The following is a 25,817-nucleotide window of genomic DNA, read 5'->3' as shown; positions in this document are numbered from 1 at the left end:
TATTATTTCTGAGGACTCTGTTCTGTTCCATTGGTCTATATCTCTGTTTTGATACCAGTTCCATGCTGTTTTGGTTACTATAGCCTTGTAGTATAGTTTGAAGTCAGGTAGCATGATGCCTCCAGCTTTGTTCTTTTGGCTTAGGATTGACTTGGCAATGAGGGCTCTTTTTTGGTTCCATCTGAACTTTAACGTAGTTTTTTCCAATTCTGTGAAGAAAATCACTGGTAGTTTGGTGGGGATGGCATTGAATCTATGAATTCCCTTGGACAGTATGGCCATTTTCATGATATTGATTCTTCCTATCCATAAGCATGGAATATTCTTCCATTTGTTTGTGTCCTCTTTTATTTCGTTGAGCAATGGTTTGTAATTCTCCTTGAAGAGGTCCTTCATATCCCACGTAAGTTGGATCCCTCAGTATTTTATTCTCTTTGTAGCAATTGTGAATGGGCGTTCACTCATGATTTGGCTCTCTGTTTGTCTGTTATTGGTGTATAGGAATGCTTATGATTTTTGCACATTGATTTTGTATCCTGAGACTTTGCCAAAGTTGCTTATCAGCTTAAGGACATTTTGGGCTGAGATGATGGGGGTTTTCTAAATATACAATCATGTCATCTGCCAACAGGGACAATTTGACTTCCTCTTTTCCTAATTGACTATCCTTTATTTCTTTCTCTTGCCTGATTGCCCTGGCCAGAACTTCCAACATTATGTTAAATAGGAGTGGTGAGGGAGGGCATCCCTGTCTTGTGCCAGTTTTCAAAGGGAATACTTCCAGGTTTTGCCCATTCAGTATGATATTGGCTGTGGTTTTGTCATAAATAGCTCTTATTATTTTTACTTTTTTTTTTTTTTGAGACGGAGTCTCGCGCTGTGTCACCCAGGCTGGAGTGCAGTGGCGCGATCTCGGCTCACTGCAAGCTCCGCCTCCCAGGTTCACACCATTCTCCTGCCTCAGCCTCCGAGTAGCTGGGACTACAGGCGCCCGCCACCACGCCCGGCTAGTTTTTTTTTGTATTTTTAGTAGAGACGGGGTTTCACCATGTTAGCCAGGATGGTCTCGATCTCCTGACCTCGTGATCCACCCGCCTCGGCCTCCCAAAGTGCTGGGATTACAGGCTTGAGCCACCGCGCCCGGCCAACTCTTATTATTTTGAGATACATCCCATCAATACCTAATTTATTGAGAGTTTTTAGCATGAAGTGCTGTTGAATTTTGTCAAAGGCCTTTGCTGCATCTGTTGAGAAAATCATGTGGCTTTTGTCTTTGGTTCTGTTTATATGATGGATTACGTTTATTGATTTGCATATGTTGAAACAGCCTTGCATCCCAGGGATGAAGTGAACTTGATCATGGTGGATAAGGTTTTTGATGTGCTGCTGGATTCGGTTTGCCAGTATTTTATTGAGGATTTTTGCATCTATGTTCATCAGGGATATTGGTCTAAAATTCTCTTTTTTTGTTGTGTCTCTGCCAGGCTTTGGTATCAGGATGATGTTGGCCTCATAAAATGTGTTAGGGAGGATTCCCCCTTTTTCTGTTGATTGGAATAGTTTCAGAAAGAATGGTACCAACTCTTCTTTGTACCTCTGGTAGAATTTGGCTGTGAATCCATCTGGTCCTGGACTTTTTTTGGTTGGTAGGCTATTAAATATTGCCTCAATTTCAGAGCCTGTTATTGATCTATTCAGGGATTCAACTTCTTCCTGGTTTAATCTTGGGACAGTGTATGTGTCCAGGAATTTATCCATTTCTTCTAGATTTTCTAGTTTATTTGCATAGAAGTGTTTATAGTATTCTCTGATGGTAGTTTCTGTCTCTGTGGGATTGGTGTTGATATCCCCTTTATCATTTTTTATTGCATCTATTTGATTCTTCTCTCTTTTCTTTATTAGTCTTGCTAGCGGTCTATCAATTTTGTTGATCTTTTCAAAAAACCAGTCCTGGATTCATTGATTTTTTGAAGCGTTTTTTTGTGTCTCTATCTCCTTAAGTTCTGCTCTGATCTTAGTTATTTCTTGCCTTCTGCTAGCTTTTGAACATGTTTGCTCTTGCTTCTCTAGTTCTTTTAATTGTGATGTTAGTGTGTCTATTTTAGATCTTTCCTGCTATCTTTGTGACTTTATGTGTATTTCCTGAATTAAAATGTTGGCCTGCCTTGCGAGGTAGGGAAGTTCTCTTGGGTAATATCCCGAAGAGTGTTTTCCAACTTGGTTCCATTCTCCCCGTCACTTTCAGATACACCAATCAGACGTAGATTTGGTCTTTGCACATAGTCCCATATTTGTTGGAGGCTTTGTTCGTTTCTTTTTACTCCTTTTTCTCTAAACTTCTCTTCTCACTTCATTTCATTCATCTGATCTTCAATCACTGATACCCTGTCTTCCAGTTGATCAAATTGGCTACTGAAGCTTGTGCATGTGTCATGTAGTTCTCATGCCATGATTTTCAGCTCCATCAGGTCATTTAAGGTCTTCTCTACGCTGGTTATTCTAGTTAGCCATTTGTCTAATCTTTTTTCAAGGTTTTTAGCTTCTTTGTGATGGGTTTGAACATCCTCCTTTAGCTCAGATAAGTTTGTTATTACCGATCGTCTGAAGCCTTCTTCTCTCAACTTGTCAAAGTCATTCTCTGTCCAGCTTTCTTCCCTTGCTGGTGAGGAGCTGTGTTTCTTTGGAGGAGAGGAGGCACTCTGATTTTTAGAATTTTCAGTTTTTCTACTCTGGTTTCTCCCTGTCTTTGTAGTTTTATCCAGCTTTGGTCTTTGATGATGGTGATGTACAGATGGTGTTTTGGTGTGAATGCCCTTTCTGTTTGTTAGTTTTCCTTCTAACAGTCAGAACCCTCAGCTGCAGGTCTGTTGGAGTTTGCTGGAGGTCCACTCCAGACCCTGTTTGCCTGGGTATCACCAGCAGAGGCTGCAGAACAGCAAGTATTGGAGAACAGCAAATGTTGTTGCCTGATCCTTCCTCTGGAAGCTTCATCTCAGAGGGGCAAGTGGCTGTATGAGGTGTCAGTTGGCTCCTACTGGGAGGTTTCTCCCAGTTAGGCTACTTGGGGCTCAGGGACCCACTTGAAGAGGCATTCTGTTCATTATCAGATCTCAAACTCCATGATGGGAGAACCACTACTTTCTTCAAAGCTGTCAGACAGGGACGTTTAAGTCTGCAGAATTTTGTCTGCCTTTTGTTCAGCTATGCCCTGCCACAGAGGTGGAGTCGACAGAGGCAGTCAGGCCTCCTTGAGCTGGGATGGGCTCCACCTAGTTCGAGCTTCCCAGCTGCTTTGTTTACTTACTCAAGACTCAGCAATGGCGGACACCCCTCCCCCAGCCTTGCTGCCACCTTGCAGTTGGATCTCAGGCTGCTGTGCTAGCAGTGAGCAAGGCTCCACGGGCATGGGACCCTCCGAGCCAGGTGTGGGATATAATCTCCTGGTGTGCCATTTGCTAAGACCATTGGAAAAGCACAGTATTAGAGTGGGAGTGACCCGATTTTACAGGTGCCATCTGTCACAGCTTCCCTTGGCTAGGAAAGGGAATTTCCCAACTCCTTGTGCTTCCCAGATGAGGTGATGCCTCGCCCTGCTTTGGCTCACGGTCCGTGGGCTGCACCCACTGTCCTGCACCCACTTTCCGACAAGCTCCAGTGAGATGAACCCGGTACCTCACTTGGAAATGCAGAAATCACCCGTCTTCTGTGTCACTCACACTAGGTGCTGTAGACTGGAGCTGTTCCTGTCTGGCCATCTTGGAACCTCTCCCTCCACTGCATCATTCTTTAAGATTTGTTTCTCCTCAGTAAACCCAAGGATGTTGCTAACAAAATATGACCAAGAAAAAGGCACTTTGCATTTCCTGTGCTCTTGCTCTGCTACCAATTGGCAGGTTCATCACCTTAGGGTGGGATATCATGTCAGGCTTAGAAATGGTCATTGTTGACGCAAGTGAGAATGAGCTCTTCATGGTCAGTCAGAGGTGGTGAGAAGTTCACATTCTACATGTGAACATTGCCCATACTTCCACCTTGGTCACTTTGTTCATGAATACTTCTAGCAATCACTGCTATGGCTTTGGAAAGAGGTTATATGAATCCACAGAAGATAGATAACATTTTTTAAACCTTACATATAAAGACTTCCTCCACTCTCCTCCCTGACAGTGGGAGCCCTGTGGTAAACCTGGATAAGGTCATGCATATTCTTATGCTCTGAACTCATTTCTAGTGGTTCATCCATGTATTTCTTTTCCAAATCTTATCAAATTTCAAATCTTTTTTTTTTTTTTTTCTCTAAGACTGTGGTAACAGCCAATTCACGTAGCTCTCACTCATGAATTGTTGTAGAGACTCATCTCAGGCCTTCACTCCTTGATGAACAGGGAAGGTGAGATAGACGGCTCGTAGTTTGGCAAACTAGGAGCATTTCCTACTTAATTGTCCTTCAGGGCCTCAATTGAATATCACAGCATTATACTTTCAGCTCACCATATTATGAAGAACCTTCTGCAAGTCAGCTTTTTCCTTGGTCAGTCAGTCTATAATTAGTATTTGTTCATGAGAGCATAGATGCAGTTTAAGGAAGACATGATAATACCTTAGGGCTAGGCATATTGGGAGTGAGAGCCATTTTTGCAAATTATTAATATTTGTACCTTCAAGGATCTGCTCATGCTACATCTTGTATATTCAGCTTCCAGTTGACCATAAAATACTTCCAGGCACACCTGATTGTATGCTTTCTTTCATCAAACAAAAATAATTTATGATGGATAGCTTAGGGTACACAGCTACATATTTTTTCATTGTTAGGTGTTCACTCTCTACAAAGCCCCAATAGCAAGCCAAGAACTATTTCTAAAACAAAGAATTACCTGCCAAAAGGGGCATAGATGTTTTCTCAGACCGACTGTGGTTCTCTTTCTAAGGCTCATAATAGGTTCCATAGAACATCCTTGTCAACTACAGACATTTTAGGCACCATTATATCTACTAAATCATTAGAGCCGAAGGGCAAAGCTGCTTGAACTGGAGTTCACAATCCTCTGTGGAACCTGTAGCCATATGAGTAACTCAGTAACTGAAAGCAGTACAACTGCATGAGGTGTGTGATGTTTCCAAAATTCAAAGACTACCAAATACTGTCCTTTCTTAATGATTAAAAAATGTGAAATGCAACAACTTTTCTTTCAATTTGGAGAGGATATGTTGCCATGACCTAGGCCACTGTTCATGAACAAAGATATGGGAATTCAATGAGGAGCCTTTACCCTTTGTTTAACATACTAGAGTTTTGTTTGTTTATAGTCGTGTGCCATATAACAACATTGCAGTCAACAATAGACTACGTACACAATGATGGTCCCATGAAATTATAGTAGAGCTGAGAAATTCCTATTAACTAGTGATGCTGTAGCCATAGTAATGTTGTAGTGCAATGCATTACTCACATGTCTGTGGTGATCCTGGTGTAAATAAACCTTCTGCACTGCCCAGCATACAAAAGCACAGCACATACAATTATGCACAGTATATAATACTTGAAAATGATAATAAATTACTATTTACTGTTTTCCATATTTACTATATTTTATCATTATTTTATAGTATACTCCTTCTATTTATTAAAAAAAAAATTGTAAAACAGCCTCAGGTGGTCCTTCAGAAGCAGGTCTTTTTCCAGAAGGAGTCATTGTTGTATAGGAGATGACACCTTCATGCATGTTATTGCCCCTGAAGATCTTCCAGTGGAACAAAATGTGGAGATGGAAGAAAGTGATATTGATGACCCTGACCCTGTGTAGGCCTAGACTAATGTGTGTGTTTGTGTCTTAGTTTTTAACACAAATTTTAAAAGTAAACAATAAATATTTTTAAAAATAGAAAAAAAAGTTATGGAAAAAAGATAGAAAAAAATATTTTTGTACAGCTGTACAATGTGCCTGTGTTTCAACCTAAGTGTTATTACAAAAGAGTCAGAGTTAAAAGAATAAAAAGTGTATAAAATAAAAATGTTACAGTAAGTGAAGTTTAATTTATTGTTGAAGAAAGAAAAATATTTTTACAAATTTAGTGTAACCTAAGTGTACCTTGTGTATAAAATCTACAGTAGTGTACACTAATATCATAGACCTTCATATCCACTTACCACTCACTCATTGACTCACACAGAGCAACTTGCAGTCCAGCAAGCTCTGTTCATGGTAAGTGCCCTATTCAGGTGTATCATTTTTCATATTTTATGCTGTATTTATTTCTAATTTTAGTTATGTTTAGATACACAAATACCCTTGAATTATAATTGCCTACAGTATTCAGCACAGTCACCTGCTACACAGGTTTGAAGCATAGGAACACTAGGCTATACCATACAACCTAGGTGTGTAGTAGGCTACACCATCTAGGTTTGTATAAGTATACTCTAGGATGTTCACACAATGATGAAATCGCCTATGGACATAATTTTTCAGAACATCAACCCATCATTAACTAACACACGACTGATTTTGTTTTTGTCATACAGATGAACTAGAATCTTAGTGGACTACCATATCTGTCATTCCTAGAAATGATACCACCTTGTTGCACAGCTCCAGGGGATACCATTAACTTGATGATAGTCACTGCGTCATGCAAAGATCCCTGATGGTCAAGCTAGCATCTTTTCTTCCTGAGCCCTGCCACAAATTATTGCTAGCTGTTTCATCTTGCCTCAGCCAGTTAAGCACCACCCAGAGATATCATCATTTTGATTACAATGAGGGAGTCCGTTCAATGGCAGTGCCTCCTCCCTTTATCCAAAGTACTTCCACTTTTCTAAGAGGGTGGTGCTCTGCTCATCAATGTACTTCCCAGTCTTGTAGTGAAGAGAATGTTCTCTTTGATCTCTCAGGGGATATAAAGTGTGGGTAAATGGCTCACATATAATAGATTAACTACACATATTCAACGTCTTTAAACCTATTTATTACTTTTTTTGCATGATCACAAGAATTCTCGTGTCTTGATTTCACTTAGTCTACTCCCCAGTTGAATACAGATTTTAGCCAACCAACAAGACAAACAACCAGAACCATGAGTTGCTCCACCCAGCACATTAAGTGCAGAATTTTGGGCAAACGTATTTATATCAATAAATTAAGCCCAGTCTAAAATACTCACTGTATCTCCCTTAGAATCTGTCCTTACATAATCATCCATGCTTTTTGTTGACATGTATTAGCAAACCTTGCAGTGTTTCGGTGTGCAAGTCTTCTTGTCTCAGGTTTGACTTTGTAATCCCCTATTCCTTAACCCCAGGAATGCTAGAATCTGTCTCTACATTTAGGCTTAGAGGTAATGAGAGTTGGTAGATATTGGATAAGAGTTAATTACAAGAATCAGCTCCAAAAAGGGAGGTTTCTGACAGCAAAGGAGGTTCAGCAGAATTGGGAGGTTTAAGTTATAAAAAGTTATCCAAATCATTGCAAATGTTCTTCTTCCAATTTTCAGAGTATCATTGTTTCCCAATCAATACCCTAATTATCATGCAGGAGGCCTGACTAAGAATTTAACCTATATTGTACTTCAGTAATATGAAAGATCACATTTTGGATCTGATTATAGTCTCCATCAAATCAGCAGCAATAAAAGGTAATGTATTTTTATAATAAGAGTAATATACTCTTAGGACAGTTATAAAAACTCCTTAGTTCCATGGCTGCATTTTAAGAATTTAAAACCACATGTTTATGCTTTAAATTTTTAACATCCTCCCACACAGTTACGAATTACCAGTCTACTCTGTACGCTTCATGATGATGTTTGTTATTCAGCACCCCTGTGCCATAGTCTTGCCTTCCATAGACACTGCATTGCAGGAAGCCACAAATGATTATTCCAAGTAATAATCTGTCACTCTGTGCAATGGGCAGCCACTGTTACATTCTCTACTGACAATGGATACTCACTGTCTTCAAATTTAATTAGGTCAGTACCAATCTAAGATCTCCCTTTTCTTGAGTGTGTGTTACCGACAACCACTTATTTTAATAATTACCCTATTTGCTAGGATATCTGGTTAGAAACAATACAATTCATTCTTGTTAGTTTAATAGGATTTGTTTTACAGGTTATCTTATTACAAATAAGTGAACTTCAGAATTGTATTTTGTGGGGATGATGCTGGAGAAGATAGGGAACAAAGCACCAATGCCTTGTAACCAGAAAAAACACATCAAAGAAACACGTCTTTCAAACACAATGAGTATCCATTGTCATTAGAGAATGCAACACTGGTCACCCATTATGCAGAATGGCAAAATAATTACTTGGAATGATCATTTGCAGTTTCCAGAAAGGTAGTATTTACTGAAGGCAAGACTTTGGTATAGGGGCTGCTGAGTAACACCACCATCAATACCACAGGACTGTTCTAGCAGGAACTCCTCTGTGTCACTCTCCTCCCGCTACATCCATGTTTTCACAGACCACACATTAGAACCTCCACCTTCACTGTCTCAAAAGAATCAAGCATTTCTGCCATGAGTCTCTCCAAGTAATATCATCACATCACTTTACTCTCTTCCACCAAATCTCATCTAACCCACATGCAGAGCTGTATTAGTCCGTTCTCACAATGCTAAAAGATACTACCTGAAACTGGGTAATTTATGAACAAAAGAAGTTTAATTGACTCACAGTTCTGCATGGCTGGAAGGTCTCAGGAAACTTACAACCATGGCAGAAGGCGAAGGGGAAACAAGACACATCCTACATGGTGGCAGGAAAAAGAGAGACAGAGAGAGAGAGAGAAAGAGGAAGCACCAGACACTTATCAAACAACCAGGTCTTGTGAAAACCCACTCACTATCACAACCAACAGCAAGGGGGAAATCTGCCCCCATGATCCAATCACCTCCCAGTTGGTTCCTTCCTCAACATGTGGTGATTACAATTTGAGATGATATTTTGGGGGACACAGAGCCAAACCATATCAAGAACTAAACTTGCAAAGGATGCATTTTTTTAGCTTTCTAGTTTCTAGATTTCAGAAAGATATGTTAGAAACAGGTTAGAATACGTGCTGAATAACTAACAGATTTGTCTACATAGAAAAGTTCTACATGGCACCTGTAAAAATGTTCATGATGATTATCTGTGGCTGGGATTATGAATAACTTATATTCCCATTTTGCCTATTTATATTTCTAAATTGTCAATAATAGACATGCATTCTTTATGAAATAAATATTTGATTTTTAAAAACTCAATAAAAAGACAAGAAGTAAAATGATATCTTTTATTTTTCAAACACTATGACTATTAGATTGGCATTTATATGTAACAACACACTAAACCCACTCTTCCAGAGCCAAAGGACCCATATGTCACTATTGCAGTCTGTTTTCCCACTAAAGGTTTATAGATTGATGGATTGATTCAACAAATAATAATGCATTACAAATACATGGTTATTACTGTGCTAGGTTCTGGAGATGCAAAAATGAATGAGGTACGGTGGCTTTCCACCATATGCTGTCTAGCAACAGGGATAAACAACAAAGAGTAATAAAGAGTTATCAGTGCCAAGATTGGCCTGTATACCTTGAGTTCACAATACATGTACATGGGGTTCATAATATATGCATACATCAGTTCACAATAGAAATGGTACAATTTCTACTAAAATGAAGAAATGGAGAATTATGACAAACATCAAAGAGGTTGTCAGTTACTTTGAACTTAATCTTGAAAACTAAATGCATATTTAATATATAGACAAGGGAAGGTGAGAGAACAGCATGAATAATGCATCCTACCTCAGCAGAACCCACTTCAGCATTACACATTACTTTATGATTCTTCTCATTGGTCTCTTTCAGGGAGTAATTAAGATTTATAATTACCACAATTTATTCTCAGGGAAGATCACTGAGCCATTGAGGTAGAATTTGGGATATGAAATATCCTCATAACCAGACTACAAATAATTAGAGAGACAGCATAGAGTAAATCTAAGAGTTTGCAGTCTGCAACCAAGCATAGTTGGTTTAGATTCTGGTCCCACAACATATATCTAATCCTGGGAAAATAATTTAGTTATTCTAAACCTCAGTTTCTCACCAATAATTCTAAATAATAGTTCTAAACCAATATTTCCCATAGAATGTATATCAAAACAGTATAACCTCTTGAGGTTGAGCTTATTTAATAAGATAACATCTATAGGAATCCACCTGGTCAATTTCTGATTTATAAAAAGTACTCAAATATTGGCTAATATAATTAGCCTTTATTTGACTTAGCTTTTATTGTGTGATTCTGGACATATAAATCCTATGCTATCTCTTTCTCCATGGAAATGTATTCAACACCAGACAACACTTATGATTAATTAATAAAACAGGTTACTTGAAAAACACAAAATCCTCTAGATCACCATGTGTTTTTAACATAATAATATTGCTTGGACTGATAGATTCGTTGTAACGTCACTTTCAATGACACACAAGGTGTAGATTATTTAGGGAAAATAAAAAAAAAACTCATGTTCACTGGCACACAAACAGACTGTTGTATAGGCAACAGTTATGTTGAAAACTCGATCAACTCAGCAGGAGAAAAAAAAATTCAGCACGTAATTAGCTGAAAGTGTTGAGCTCTCTATTTTTTACCTGGATGTGCTGGAGTCTTGCACAAACTGCTCATGGTTACTACAATCAATTCCATGGCCATGAAAGAAACCACTAACTGTACCAGTGTACCAACTAAAATGTATCTCAAGGCATAAAAAAGGGAGGTAGTATGAATAATATGGAAGAAAATGGACTGTCACTTGTTTCAGTATATCTTAGCGAAGAAGCAATAGAACTTAATGGTAAATGGTGAAGACACTGGGAACAACAGAATGCCTGGTTTGCAATGCCAGCTCATCCATTTGTTATCCATGTGAACTTGGACAAGCTTAATTTTTCTTTGTCTTAATTTTCTCTACCATAAAATTGGAATAATAGGACCTCACAGGGCTATAGAAATTAGTACATCCAAAGTGCTTAGAATAGTGTCTGTCTTATACAAAGTGGCTTTCAATAAACATTAATTATTTTTATGCTTAAGATCACTAATCATCGGGGAAATGCAAATCAGGACCACAATGTAATATTACCTGACACCCGTTAGAAAGCCTATTTTTTTTTTTTTTTAAAGGCAGACTAAAGATAGCAAATTTTGACAAGGATATGGAGAAAAGAGAATCCTTGTATATTGTTGATGGTAATGTAAATGAGAATATGAGAATAAATGTGGAAAACAGTATAAAGATTCCTCAAAAACTAAAACTAGAATCAACTTATGATCCAGCAATCCCATTTCTGGGTATATATCCAAAGGAAAGGAAATAAGCTTCTTGAAGAGATATCTGCACCCTCATGTTCACTGCAGCATTATTCAGAATAGCCAAGATAGACAATCCACCCAAATGTGGGGGTGGGGAAAATGGGCATATATTGTTTTAAGAGTACAAAGTTAAATCCCACATATATTTGACATCATCCCAATTCCCCATGACGGTGCAGGGGTTTCTCCACTCCCTTGTAAAATCCAAGCCAGATTTTTCCCAGATCATTCCTCTGTCCTTTCCTATGATCTCTTCACAACTTACCGGTTCAAGGTTTTATCTCCATTCTTGGACTTTTTGAACAGTTGCAACTCTATTGATGAAATTAATCTACAGAAGTTGATAAGGTTTTGATGTAAGAATAGAGAAATAATGTATCTCTCTAGATTATGTGTTTTCTATTATAATGGGGGATACAGTGCCTGTAACCAAAATAACTCATAATGGTTGTTTTAGCCTGTTGGGGAAATGATTTTGGAAGAAATGTTTATTTGGACCTCCTCAAATCATTTAAACTCTTGTGAAACCTTTGTTCTGATGGATGAAATTACGAGGAAGAAAAGGAGAAAGAATCCAGCCCTCCAGTATTAGGCATTTTACATAACAGTTAATGACTCTTAAGTCCTTTTTTTTTTTCTTTCAAGACTGAGTTTCGCTCTTGTCACCCAGGCTGGAGTGCAATAGTGCGATCTCAGCTCACTGCAACCTCCGCCTCCCAGGTTCAAGTGATTCTCGTATCTCAGCCTCCCAAGTAGCTGTGATTACAGGCATGTGCCACCATGCCCAACTAATTATTGTATTTTTAGTAGAGACAGGATTTCCCCATGATGGCCAGGCTGGTCTCGAACCCCTAACCTCATGCCATCCGCCCTCTTCGGCCTCCCAAAGTGCTGAAATTACAGTCGTGAGCCACCGTGCCCAACCTCTTAAGTCCTTTTTAAGTTCCACAGTACTGTATATACATTAGCTCATTTAATTCTCACAACTGTATAGAATAGGTAATGTTAATAGTCTTATTTATGAATGAGGAAATAAGAGACACAGACTAAGTGAGGTCACACTGCTAGTCATACTGCAAAGCAAAATTCAAAACCAGGCACTCTAGGTTGGAAGCCTACTCACTTTACTAGTCTGCAGTACCACCCACCATGAAGCAGCTCATTCAGTCACTACAAAAGCCATGAACGATGTCAGTATTCGTTCTACTTAATGGGAAAAATATTTGCCCAAGGTCCCTCAACAACGAAATAGAATTGGGATTCAGTTTTAGTCCTGCCTGTTCCCAAAGGCTGTGTCATTTCCACTATACCAAGCAGCTTTTATGTGGCTCTCAAGTTCCCTTTGCAGCTTTAATTTCTTTACACTGATTTCCTTGCAATAGAGTTGATATATATAGGCACCTCAGGCAAAGTGGCACAGGTATTTGGCATTTGCTTTTCTCGTGATATCCAGCTGCGGGTGGGGTCTAACTCCTCAGGAATATATTCCACTGTACTCTCAACAAAACTAGTAATTGTGGCATCTTCTAGCATTTAGGCTGCCTAATGGCTAACTTAAAAAGCTAAAGGTGACTTTACTCAGATAAAGTAATTCTGTCTGCACTCCTCTATAGTAATTTAATGTCGTGTAATTCTGTACACCATTAAGGAGCAATGAAAAGCAAGCATGCTAGGTTTCAATTCTCTAAACATCGCAGTGCAAAGTCACAGATCCTGAGTCCCATTTCATTTGTTTTTAGAGGCAATGCAATCAGGACACGAATCTTACTTCTTTCTTTCCCCATTTCCCATTAGCCTTCATATCCCTCTTGCCATCTAAGGTACATATGTCCCCTTAACAATCCTTCAGAAAAAAAGAATTTGGCATTAAACAGATGTGGGGTGTGGGAAGGCGGTGGAATTGAAAATAATGACAACAGCATACTCCAGAGAGATCCTGATTTCCACCTGATTTCCAGAACTGCACCCTTCTCTTGAATTCTTTTTTTTTTTGGCTTCTAACTACAAGTGACTGAATTAGCCTTTCATTACACTGAGGGAAGGGACTGAAACAGAAAAAAAAAAAAAAAAAAAAAAAAAAAGGCCCTGAGAGGAAAATTCATTGGAGGAAGCATAAATGACAATGATGTGTACTAGATTTTTTTTTTTTTTTTTTTTTTTTTCTGAGAGCAGGTTTTATTAGAAAAAAGAAGAGGGGAGCTCGCCTCTTTGAACGCCTCTCTCCCTCTCACCCGCATTGGGATAAACTCTTGACAGACATTAACCTTCACCAGGCTCCTGTGAGCTAGGTATTTGCCATCTGGATTTGACAGTTGATGAAATCAAAGAGGCTCGATTACTTGCTTCAGGGCATACAGTTAGAGAGGAACAAAAGCAGGAGTCAGGCCTGACTCTAAAAGCTGGTCTCTCTTTGGAGGTCATCAACCTGACAGTTAACAACTTGATTAACAAATACGTTTTGAGCATGATACTGAGACTGGAAATAGAATAAGATCTACGACATGAATGCTGCCCTCTGTTGGAGGAGGGTAGAACTTACAACCTTGTTTTCTGTTTGGATTTGCAGCGACCCGTTAGAGTAACACAATTGGCCTCTTGTGTCATCCTTCCTGGTCATTCCCCCAGGGCAGGAGACAGGCCCCAATAATTGGCAAGTTAGGAAACAAGGTATTGAACACAGTGTAGCCCTCTTTCTTCTGTTTTGGGGGCTGTTGGCTGGCAGAGAGGCTATATCCTTTCTCATTCACTCTAATTTTAGGTTTAAAAGCCTTTCCCCTTTGAGCAGGTTGGGTCTCCAGTTCCGTCGCTGAAGTATGAGTAGTTTTCTTTTTATTTTATTTTAATTAATAAATTAATTTATTTTTTATTATACTTTAAGTTCTATGGTACGTGTGCATAACGTACAGGTTTGTTACATATGTATACATGTGCCATGTTGGTGTGCTGCACCCATTAACTCGTCATTTACATTAGGTATATCTCCTAATGCTATATCTCCCCCCTCCCCCCACCCCACAACAGGCTCCAGTGTTTGATATTCCCCACCCTGTGTCCAAGTGATCTCATTGTTCAATTCCCACGTATGAGTGAGAACATACGGTGTTTGGTTTTCTGTCCTTGCAATAGTTTACTCAGAATGATGGTTTCCAGCTTATTCCATGTCCCTACAAAGGACATGAACTCATCCTTTTTTTATGGCTGCATAGTATTCCATGGTGTATATGTGCCACATTTTCTTAATCCAGTCTATCATTGATGGACATTTGGGTTGGTTCCAAGTCTTTGCTATCGTGAATAGTGCTCCAATAAACATACGTGTGCATGTGTCTTTATAGCAGCATGATTTATAATCCTTTGGGTGTATACCCAGTAATAGGATGGCTGTATCAAATGGTATTTCTAGTTCGAGATCCTTGAGGAATCACCACACTGTCTTCCACAATGGTTGAAATAGTTTACAGTCCCCCCAACAGTGTAAAAGTGTTCCTATTTCTCCACATCCTCTCCAGCACCTGTTGTTTCCTGACTTTTTAATGATCACCCTTCTAACTGGTGTGAGATGGTATCTCATTGTGGTTTTGATTTGCATTTCACTGATGGCCAGTGATGATGAGCATTTTTTCATGTGTCTGTTGGCTGCATAAATGTCTTCTTTTGAGAAGTGTCTGTTCATATACTTCATCCACTTTTTGATGGGGTTGTTTGATTTTTTCTTGTAAATGTGTTTAAGTTCTTTGTAGATTCTGGATATTAGCCCTTTGTCAGATCGGTAGATTGCAAAAATTTTCTCCCATTCTGTAAGTTGCCGGTTCACTCTGATGGTAGTTTCTTTTGCAGTGCAGAAGCTCTTTAGTTTAATTAGATTCCATTTGTCTATTTTAGCTTTTGTTGCCATTGCTTTTGGTATTTTAGTCATGAAGTCCTTGCTCATGCTTATGTCCTGAATGGTATTGCCTAGGTTTTCTTCTAGGGTTTTTATGGTTTTAGGTTTAACAATTCAGTCTTTAATCCATCTTGAATTAATTTTTGTATAAGGTGGAAGGAAGCGATCCAGTTTCAGTTTTCTACATATGGCTAGCCAGTTTTCCCAGCACCATTTATTAAATAGAGAATCCTTTCCCCATTAATTATTTTTGTCAGGTTTGTCAAAGATCAGATGGTTGTAGATGTGTAGTATTATTTCTGAGGGCTCTGTTCTGTTCCATTGGTCTATATCTCTGTTTTGATATCAGTACCATGCTGTTTTGGTTACTGTAGCCTTGTAGTATAGTTTGAAGTCAGGGAGTGTGATGCCTCCAACTTTGTTCTTTTGGCTTAGGATTGTCTTGGCAATGAGGGCTCTTTTTTGGTTCCATATGAACTTTAAAGTAGTTTTTTCCCATTCTGTGAAGAAAGTCATTGGTAGGTTGGGGAGGATGGCACTGAATCTATAAATTACCTTGCACAGTATGGCCATTTTCATTATATTGATTCTTCCTATCCATGAGCATGGAATGTTCTTCCATTTGTTTGTGTCCTCTTTTATTTCATTGAGCAGTGGCTCGTAGTTCTCCTGGAAGAGGTCCTTCATATCCCTTGTAAGCTGGATCCCTAGGTATTTTATTCTCTTTGTAGCAATTGTGAATGGGAGTTCACTCATGATTTGGCCCTCTCTTTGTGTGTTATTGGTGTATAGGAATGCTTGTGATTTTTGCATATTGATTTTATATCCTGAGACTTTGCTGAAGTTGCTTATCAGCTTAAGAAGATTGTGGGCTGAGATGATGGGGTTTTCTAAATATACAATCATGTCATTTGCAAACAGGGACAATTTGACTTCCTCTTTTCCTAATGGAATACACTTTATTTCTTTCTCCTGTCTGATTGTCCGGGCCAGAACTTCCAACACTATGTTGAATAGGGGTGGTGAGAGAGGGCATCCCTGTCTTGTGCCAATTTTCAAAGGGAATGCTTCCAGTTTTTGCCCATTCAGTATGAAATTGGCTGTGGGTTTGTCATAAATACCTCTTATTATTTTGAGATACGTCACATCAATACCTAGTTTATTAGAGTTTTTAGCGTGAAGGACTGTTGAATTTTGTCACAGGCATTTTCTGCATCTATTGAGATAATCATGTGTTTTTTATCTTTGGTTCTGTTTATATGATGGATAATGTTTATTGATTTGCATATACTGAACCAGCCTTACATCCCAGGGATGCAGCCCACTTGATCATGGTGGATAAGCTTTTTGATGTGCTGCTGGATTTGGTTTGCCAGTATTTTATTGAGGATTTTTGCAATGAAGATTTTTGCATCAATGTTCATCAGGGATATTGGTCTAAAATTTTCTTTTTTTTGTTGTGTCTCTGCCAGGCTTTGGCATCAGGATGATGTTGGCCTTAAAATGAGTTGGGAAGAATCCCCCTTTTTCTATTGATTGGAATAGTTTCAGAAGGAATGCTACCAGCTCTTCTTTGTACCTCTGGTAGAATTTGGCAGTGAATCCCTCTGGTCCTGGACTTTTTTTTGGTTGGTAGGCTATTAAATATTGCCTCAATTTCAGAGTCTGTTATTGGTCTATTCAGGGATTCCAGTTCTTCCTGGTTTAGTCTTCAGTGGGTGTATGTGTCCAGGAATTTATCCATTTCTTCGAGATTTTCTAGTTTATTTGCGTAGAGGTGTTTATAGTATTCTCTGATGGTAGTTTGTATTTCTGTGGGATCAGTGGTGATATCCGCTTTATCATTTTTTATTGTGTATATTTGATTCTTCTCTCTTTTCTTTATTAGTCTTGCTAGTGGTCTATCAATTTTGTTGATCTTTTCAGAAAAGCAGCTCCCGGATTCATTGATTGTTTTTGAAGGTTTTTTTGTGTCTCTGTCTCCTTCAGCTCTGCTCTGATCTTAGTTATTTCTTGCCTTCTGCTAGCTTTTGAATGTGTTTGCTCTTGCTTCTCTAGTTCTTTTAATTGTGATGTTAGGGTGTCAATTTTAGATCTTTCCTGCTTTCTCTTGTGGGCATTAAGTTCTATAAATTTCCCTCTACACACTGCTTTAAATGTGTCCCAGAGATTCCGGTATGTTGTGTCTGTGTTTTCATTGGTTTCAAAGAACATCTTTATTTCTGCCTTCATTTCGTTATGTACCCAGTAGTCATTCAGGAGCAGGTTGCTCAGTGTCCATGTAGTTGAATGGTTTTGAGTGAGTTTCTTAATCCTGAGTTCTAGTTTGATTGCACTGTGGTCTGAGAGACAGTTTGTTATAATTTCTGGTTTTTTTTACATTCGTTGAGGAGTGCTTTACTTCCAACTATCTGGTCAATTTTGGAATAAGTGCAATGTGGTGCTGAGAAAAATGTATATTCTGTTGATTTGGGGTAGAGAGTTGTGTAGATCTCTATTAGGTCTGCTTGGTGTAGAACTGAGTTCAATTCCTGGATATCCTTGTTAACTTTCTGTTTCATTGATCTGTCTAATGTTGACAGTGGGGTGTTAAAGTCTCCCATTATTATTGTGTGGGAGTCTAAGTCTCATTGTAGGTCTCTAAGGGCTTGCTGTATGAATCTGGGTGCTCCTGTATTGGGTGTATATATATTTAGGATAGTTAGCTCTTCTTGTTGAATTGATCCCTTTACCATTATGTAATGGCCTTCATTGTCTCTTCTGATCTTTGTTGGTTTACAGTCTGTTTTATCAGAGACTAGTATTGCGACCTCTGCTTTTTTTGTTTTCCATTTTCTTGGTAGATCTTCCTCCATCCCTTTATTTTGAGCCTATGTGTGTCTCTGCACATAAGATGGGTCTCCTGAATACAGCACACCAATGGGTCTTGACTCTTTATCCAATTTACCAATCAGTGTCTTTTAATTGGGGCCTTTAGTCCATTTATATTTAAGGTTAACATTGTTATGTGTGAATTTGATCCTGTCATTACGAGGTTAGCTGGTTATATTTAGTTGATGCAGTTTCTTTCTAGCATCAATGTTCTTTACAATTTGGCATGTTTTTGCAGTGGCTGATACTGGTTGTTCCTTTCCACATTTAGTGCTTCCTTCAGGAGCTCTTGTAAGGCAGTCCTGGTGGTGACACAATCTCTCAGCATTTGTTTGTCTGTAAAGGATTTTATTTCACCTTCATTTATGAAGCTTAGTTTGACTGCATATGAAATTCTGTGCTGAAAATTCTTTTCATTAAGAATGTTGAATATTGGCCCCCACTCTCTTCTGGCTTGTAAAGTTTCTGCTGAGAGATCCGCTGTTAGTCTGGTGGGCTTCTCTTTGTGGGTAACCCAACCTTTCTCTCTGGCTCCCCTTAACATTTTTCCTTCATTTCAACTTTGGTGAATCAGACAATTACGTGTCTTGGAGTTACTCTTCTCAAGGAGGATCTTTGTCGCATTCTCTGTATTTCCTGAATTTGAATGTTGGCCTGCCTTTCTAGGTTGGGACAGTTATCCTGGATGATATCCTGAAGAGTGTTTTCCAATTTGATTCCATTCTCCCCATCACTTTCATGTACACCAATTAGTTGTAGATTTGGTCTTTTAACATAGTCCCATATTTCTGGAGGCTTTTTCATTTCTTTTTACTCTTTTTTCTCTGAACTTCTCTTCTCACTTCATTTCATTCATTTCATCTTCAATCACTGATAACCTTTCTTCCATTTGGTCAAATCAGCTAGTGAAGCTTGTGCATGTGTCACATAGTTCTCGTGCCATGGTTTTCAGCTCCATCAGCTCATTTAAGGTCTTCTGTACACTGTTTATTCTAGTTAGCCATTTGTCTAATCTTTTTTCAAGGTTTTTAGCTTCTTTGTGATGGGTTTGAACATCCTCCTTTAGCTCCAAGAAGTTTGTTATTACCAATCCTCTGAAGCCTTCTTCTCTTAACTTGTCAAAGTCATTTTCCATCCAGCTTTGTTCTGTTGCTGGCAAGGAGCTCTGTTCCTTTGGAGGAAAAGAGGCACTCTGATTTTTAGAATTTTCAGCTTTTCTGCTCTGGTTTCTCCCCAGCTTTATGGTTTTATTTACCTTTGATCTTTGATGATGGTGACATACAGATGATGTTTTGGTGTGCATGTCCTTTTGTTTGTTAGTTTTCCTTCTAACAGTAAGGATCCTCAGGTGCAGGTCTGTTGGAGTTTGCTGGAGGTCCACTCCAGACCCTGTTTGCCTGGGTATCACCGGTGGAGGCTGCAAAACAGCAAATATTGCAGAATGGTAAATGTTGCTGCCTGATCCTTCCTCTGGAAGCTTTGTCTCAGAGGGGCACCCAGCTGTATGAGGTATCAGTTGGCTCCTACTGGCAGGTGTCTCCCAGTTAGTCTACTAGAGTGAGGAACCCACTTGAGGAGGCAGTCTGTCCATTCTTATATCTCAAACTCTGTGCTAGGAGAACCACTACTCTCTTCAAAGCTGTCAGACAGGGATGTTTAAGTCTGCAGAAGTTTCTGCTGCCTTTTGTTCAACTATGCCTGCCCCTAGAGGTGGAGTCTACAGAGGCAGGCAGGTCTCCTTGAGCTGGGATGGGCTCCACCCAGTTCGAGCTTCCCAGCCACTTTGTTTACCAACTTTAGCCTCAGCAATGATGGACGCCCTACCCCCAGCCTCACTGCCGCCTGCAGTTCGATCGCAGACTGCTGCACTAGCAATGAGTGAGGCTCCATGGGCATGGCAACCTCTGAGCCAGGTGCAGGATATAGTCTCCTGCTGTGCCGTTTGCTAAGACCGTTGGAAAAGTGCAGTATTTGGGTAGGAGTGTCCCGATTTTCCAGATACCATCTGTCATGGCTTCCCTTGGCTAGGAAAGGGAATTCCCCAACCACTTGTGCTTCCCGGGTGAGGTGATGCCCCACCCTGCTCCGTGGGCTGTACCCACTGTCCAACAAGCCCCATTGAGATGAACCCAGTACCTCAGTTGGAAATACAGAAATCACCCATCTTCTGCGTCGCTCATGCCAGGAGCTGCAGACTGGAGCTGTTCCTATTTGGCCATCTTGGAACCTCCCCCTGAGTGGTTTTTCTTTTAGAGTGTTTTACCATTAGCCAGGCAATCAGACCTTCCCTCTATGCTCCCAAGTTTCTCAATATCAACTTTAGCTCTGATAAATGTGATGATTTGTAATTCTATCCTGTGTCTGCCTGACCGATGCTTCCCATATCCCATAATTAGTTGCAAACTCAGTTGCATCCCCAAAACCCTCAATGTGTTCACAATCTCATAGAAAGAGCCTTATATAGACCATGACAAAGTAACATTACATCTGTTACCACTAAGTACCAATTTCCTATTTTAAAATTCTTCTTCTTATTTGTTGAAGACAGGGTCTCTGTCACCCAGGTTGGACTTCAGTGGAGCGATCATGCTTCACTGTAACCCAGAAATTCTGGGCTCAATCAGCCCTCCCACCTCAGCCATCTGAGGAGCCAGTACTACAGGTCTGGGCAAGTGCTGATCTCTATAGACAGAAGCACACACAGGACATTGAGAACGCACCATGCTTGGTTTAATGCTCCGCCGTTTCTGTCCTGAAATTCTCAACAGTTTTTAAACAGAGGGTCTTGCATTTTCATTCAGCACTGGGAAACAGCATGAATAGCTTTCCTCAATTTAGCCACTGAAGAATTTTGAAGATCTTAAACAGATTCTTCATAGTGAGGTCTGTTAACCATACTTCTTCCAAAGAAATAACTGAAAATTATGGAAGGGGTGTGTGTGTGTGTGTGTGTGTGTGTGTGTGGTGTGTGTGGAGTGTGGGGTATGTGTGGGGGAATGTGGGGTGTGTGTGTGTATGTGTGGTGTATGGGGTTGGGGATGTGTGCATAGGAGGGTGTGTGTGGTGTGTGGGGGAGTGTATGTATGTGTGTCGTGTATGTGTGTGATGTGTGGAGTGTTTGTGTATGTGTGGGGTGTGTGTGTGTGTGTGTGTTGCAGGGTATGTGTGGGGGGGTGCGTGTGGTGTGTGTGTGTGTGGTATGTGTGTTGGGATTGTGAAGGGGTGGTGTGTGTGCGTGGTTGGTGTGTGTATGTGTGTGTGTTTTGAGGGATCCTGAGGCCTAATCATGCCAATTTCTTTCATAAAGCATTTCATGTAATCTGGTTGCTATAGCTTTCTGAAAAGTAGTACTTTAGTTGTACAGTTAGTGAAAACCTGAGCTGAAGAGTCTGAAAGACGAGGTTTGAAACCTTTTGTCACTTACTATGCGACTTAGACTTACAATGTTTCTGAGCAATAATTTTATTATCCAAAATGGGGCTACTGATGCACTTCACAGGGTTATTGTGAGAATCAAATAAGATAAATTGAATAACATCACTTAGTTGTCTTCTTATTATTGAGTTGTGGGAGTTCTTTGTGTTTTCTGGTTACAAATCCTTGTCAGATATATGTGTTGTAAATATTTTCTTCTAGTCTGTGGTTTGACCTTTCATTTTCACTTGAAGAGCAAAATTTTTAATTCTGAGGAAGTCTAATTTATTGACTTTTTAAATTTTAAACGGTGTGAGTTTTATGTCCTAATAGGAGATCACTAAGACTTTCCTTTGTGCTTTGTTATAAACATTTTACAGTTTTTTTTTTTACATTTAGTTTATTATACACTTCCAGTTCATTATTATGTTGTGAGGTAAGTGTCATGGGTCCAAATTTATTGGGTTTTTGTTTCATTTTGTTTTTCTGCTTGTGGGTATTCAATTTTTTCATACACTTTCCTGAAAAGAGAATCCTTTCCCTCATTGAATTGCCCTAGAAACTTTGTCAAATATCAACGAGTCATAAAAGTGTGGGTTCCGGGAGGCAGAGCTTGCAGTGAGTCCAGATCGCACCACTGCACTCCAGCCTGAGTAATGAGCGAGACTCCATCTCAAAAAAACAAAAAACAAAAAACAAAAAACAAAAAACTGTGGGTTCATTTTTGAACTCTGTGATATTTCATTGATCTATGTGTCTGTCTTTATAGCAATACACTGTGTTTAACATTCTAGTGTATAATAGGTCTTGAAGTCAGGTAAAGTCATCCAACTTTGTTCTTTTTCAAAATTGTTTTAACTATTCTAGAGTTTATTTGCATTTCTATATACATTTTAGAATGAAATTTGTGGAATTTTGATGGAGATTTTGTTGGCTGTGTAGGTCAATTTGAGAACTGACACCTTAACACTATGAATCTTTTAATGCCTTTTAAGCACTGTATCTGCATCTATTTAGATCTTTAGTTTTTCTCAGTGATGTTCTGTTGTTTTCAGTTTATATGCTGTGCACTTCCTTTTTCAAAATTTATTGTATTTCTTATTTTTGATGCTATTATAAGTAGTGTTATTTTATTATAATTTCCAATTGTTTGGTTTCGTATGTAGAAAAATAGTTGATGTTGTATATTAATATCCTGGAGTTTTGCTAAATTCATTTATTATTTTTGTGTCTTTAATATTAATTCCTAGAATTTTCTACCTTGATAATCATGTCATTTATTATTAAAGATAATTTTATATTTCTTCCTTTTAAATCCACATACCTTTTATTTCTTTTTCTGGTCTTATTGCACTTTTGAGGACCTGTAGAAAAATAAGTAATAGAAGTGATAAAAATGGGAATCTTTGCCTTGTTCCCAATCTTAGAGGGAGAATATTCAGTCTTCCATAATTATGTGTCATAGTAATTACAATTTTCATAAAGATTTTCTTTATCTGCTGAAGGAAAATCCATTCTATTTATTCTTCTACTAGTGTGCTGAGAATTTTTGTCTGACTAGATGTTGCATTTTGTAAAATGCTTTTCGTGCATTTATAGAGATGATTATGTAGTTTTTGTTTTGTAGTTTCTTAATATAGTGAATCTCAAATTACATATTGAATATATAATTACACATTGAATATGTAATTTAACATAAATTCAGTATGTATGTAATTCAATATGAATGTTGGTTTATTTTTTGAGGAATTTGTCCATTTTATTTGATTTGTTAAACTTATTTACAGCATTTCTGTACAATTTTAAAAATTCTGATAGGTTCTGTGGTGATGTCTCCTCTTTTATCATTGATAATGGCAATTTGTATTTCATATTTTCTTACAAGCCTGATCAGTCTTGCTGGGGGCTTTTCAATTTTCTTGATCTTCCCAAAGAATCAGCTTTCAGTTTCATTGATTTTTCTTCTTTTTAGTCTATTTTTAAATTTCATTGTTTCCTTCTTCTATCCTTATTAATTCTTTTTATTTTTCTTACTTTGGGCTTAACTTGCTGTCTTTTTTTGTTGATGCTTCTTAAAGTGGTAGTTTAGATATTAATGGTGAACTTTCTACTTTTCAAACACATACATTTAATGTTATAAATATCTTTCTACACTCTACTTATACCACACACATTTGATATGTCATATTTTCATCTTACTCAGTTTAAAATATTTTCTAATTTCCTTTGTATTTCTTCTATAAACCATGAGTTATTTGAAAATTTTTTGTGTAGTTTCCAAATATTTAGGAATCTTCCACATATTTTAATGTTATTGATTTCTAATTTAAATTCATTTTGGCCACAGAACATGCTTTTAAGTTTATCGAGACTTGTTTTATGACACAAAATATTGTTAATCTTGGTAAACACTCCATGTCACATAAAAATAATGTGTAATTTACTATTTTGGGTGAAATGTTCAAAAACATTAATTAGGTCAGGTTTGTTCATATTGTTTTTCAAATCTTCTACATTCTTACTAACTTTTGTCTACTAGTTTTATCAACTACTAAGTGAGAGTTTTTTCCAACTGATTGTGTTATATTTTTATTGATCCATTTTATTTGAACATATTTATGAAGTACATGTAATATTTTGTTACATGCATAGAAGTGTAATGATCAAGTTGGGGTTTTAAAGATAACCATCAACACAAGCATTTGTCATTTGTATGCATTGAGAACATTTAAAGTCCTCACTTTTATTTTGAAATGTGCAATACATTGTTGTTAACTACAGTTATCCTACTCCAAAAATATGAAATTCTTCACAAATTTGCACGTCACCCTTGTGCAGTGGCCATGCCGATCTTCTCTTTATTGTTCCACCTTAAGTTTATGTGCTGCTGAAGGAAGCACAGTCAGTTTCTTAGTTGCACTCTCCCTAGAGACCCTGAACAAGAACCACCTAGTTAAGACATTTTTGAATTTATGCCCCTCAGAAACTGTGTGAGATAATAAATGTCAGTTGTGTGCACTGATAAGTTGTGAGTTAATGTGTGATTTCTCAGTAGAAATTAATGTATCTCTTATTTTAGAATAATTGAATGTTTTCTTAAATTGAATTGTATTGGCTTTATTGATTTATTAGTTATACCTTTATGAGCTTTTTTATTGTTTGTAATGTTTTGTTTTCGCAGTTGTTCTATGCTTTATTGTATACATGTTTAACATATTATTGTCTACCTACAAATAATATTGTACCACTCCAAGCACAGCATAAGAATGTTCTAGTATTTTATTTCTGTTTTTATCCCACCTGGATTTTGTGCTATTGTTGTCACATTTTTTTTTATGTGTATAATAAACTCCAAAATAAATTATTATTTTTATTTATTTACTTACTTTTTGAGACAGAGTCTCACTCTGTCACCCAGCCTGGAGTGCAGTGGCTCAATCTTGGCTCACTGCAACCTCCGCCTCCCAGGTTCAAGCGATTCTCATGCCTCAGCCTCTCGAATAGCTGGGATTACAGGTGTGCTACCAAGCCCAGCTAATTTTTGTATTTTTAGTAGAGTTGGGGTTTCAGCACAATGGCCAGGCTGGTCTTGAAAACCTGACTTCAAATAATCCACCCACTTCAGCCTCCCAAAGTGCTGGGATTACGGGTGTGAGTCATGGTGCCTGGCAAGTTATTATTTTTAAATAATTTTATTTTTATCCCATTTCTTAAATATAAAAATATTTCATGTTTACCTACTAGCATATTAATGATTTCTGGTTTTATTAATTAGCAAATATCTAAATTTCTTTTTGTCATTATCTTTTTGCTAGAACATCCTTTAACATTTCTTATAATGCTGGTCTAGGAGTGATGACTGTTTTCTTAAGAAGTCTTTATTTTGTCTTTATTTTAAAAAGACGTAGTCATGCTTATACAATTCTAGGCTGACTTTTTCTATTTTCTTTTTATCTCTTCTATGTCACTCCACTATGTTCTAGATTGCATTGTTTCTGATGATATGCCAATGTATTTTTTTGTCTTTGATTCACAGTGTATCTTTTCCTGGCTATTTTCAAATATTTTCTCTTTATTATTGGTTTTCAGCAGTTTTATTATCATTTGCCTTTATGTAGTTATGTTCCTATTTTTTGTGCTTTGGGCTAAGATTCTTCAATTTGTGGGTTTATTGTTTTCAAATTTGGAAAATTTTTAGCATTATTTTTTCAAATACTTTGTCTCTTTATCCTTTTCCCATCTGCTATTCCAGATACACGTATGTGTGTTT

The 25,817-nt window shown here is 38.1% G+C and overlaps 1 non-coding gene across 1 annotated transcript; it reads right to left on the bottom strand.

Moving 5' to 3' along the window:
- Positions 1–24,340: 24,340 nt before the first annotated feature.
- Positions 24,341–24,447, bottom strand: LOC112625534. The gene has a single exon (XR_003119628.1). It is a non-coding gene; the product is annotated as a U6 spliceosomal RNA (small nuclear RNA).
- Positions 24,448–25,817: the final 1,370 nt, after the last annotated feature.

Source organism: Theropithecus gelada, chromosome 5 (genome assembly GCF_003255815.1).
Source record: "Theropithecus gelada isolate Dixy chromosome 5, Tgel_1.0, whole genome shotgun sequence".
Classification (NCBI taxonomy): domain Eukaryota; kingdom Metazoa; phylum Chordata; class Mammalia; order Primates; family Cercopithecidae; genus Theropithecus; species Theropithecus gelada.
This window is presented reverse-complemented; position numbering and strand designations above follow the sequence as displayed.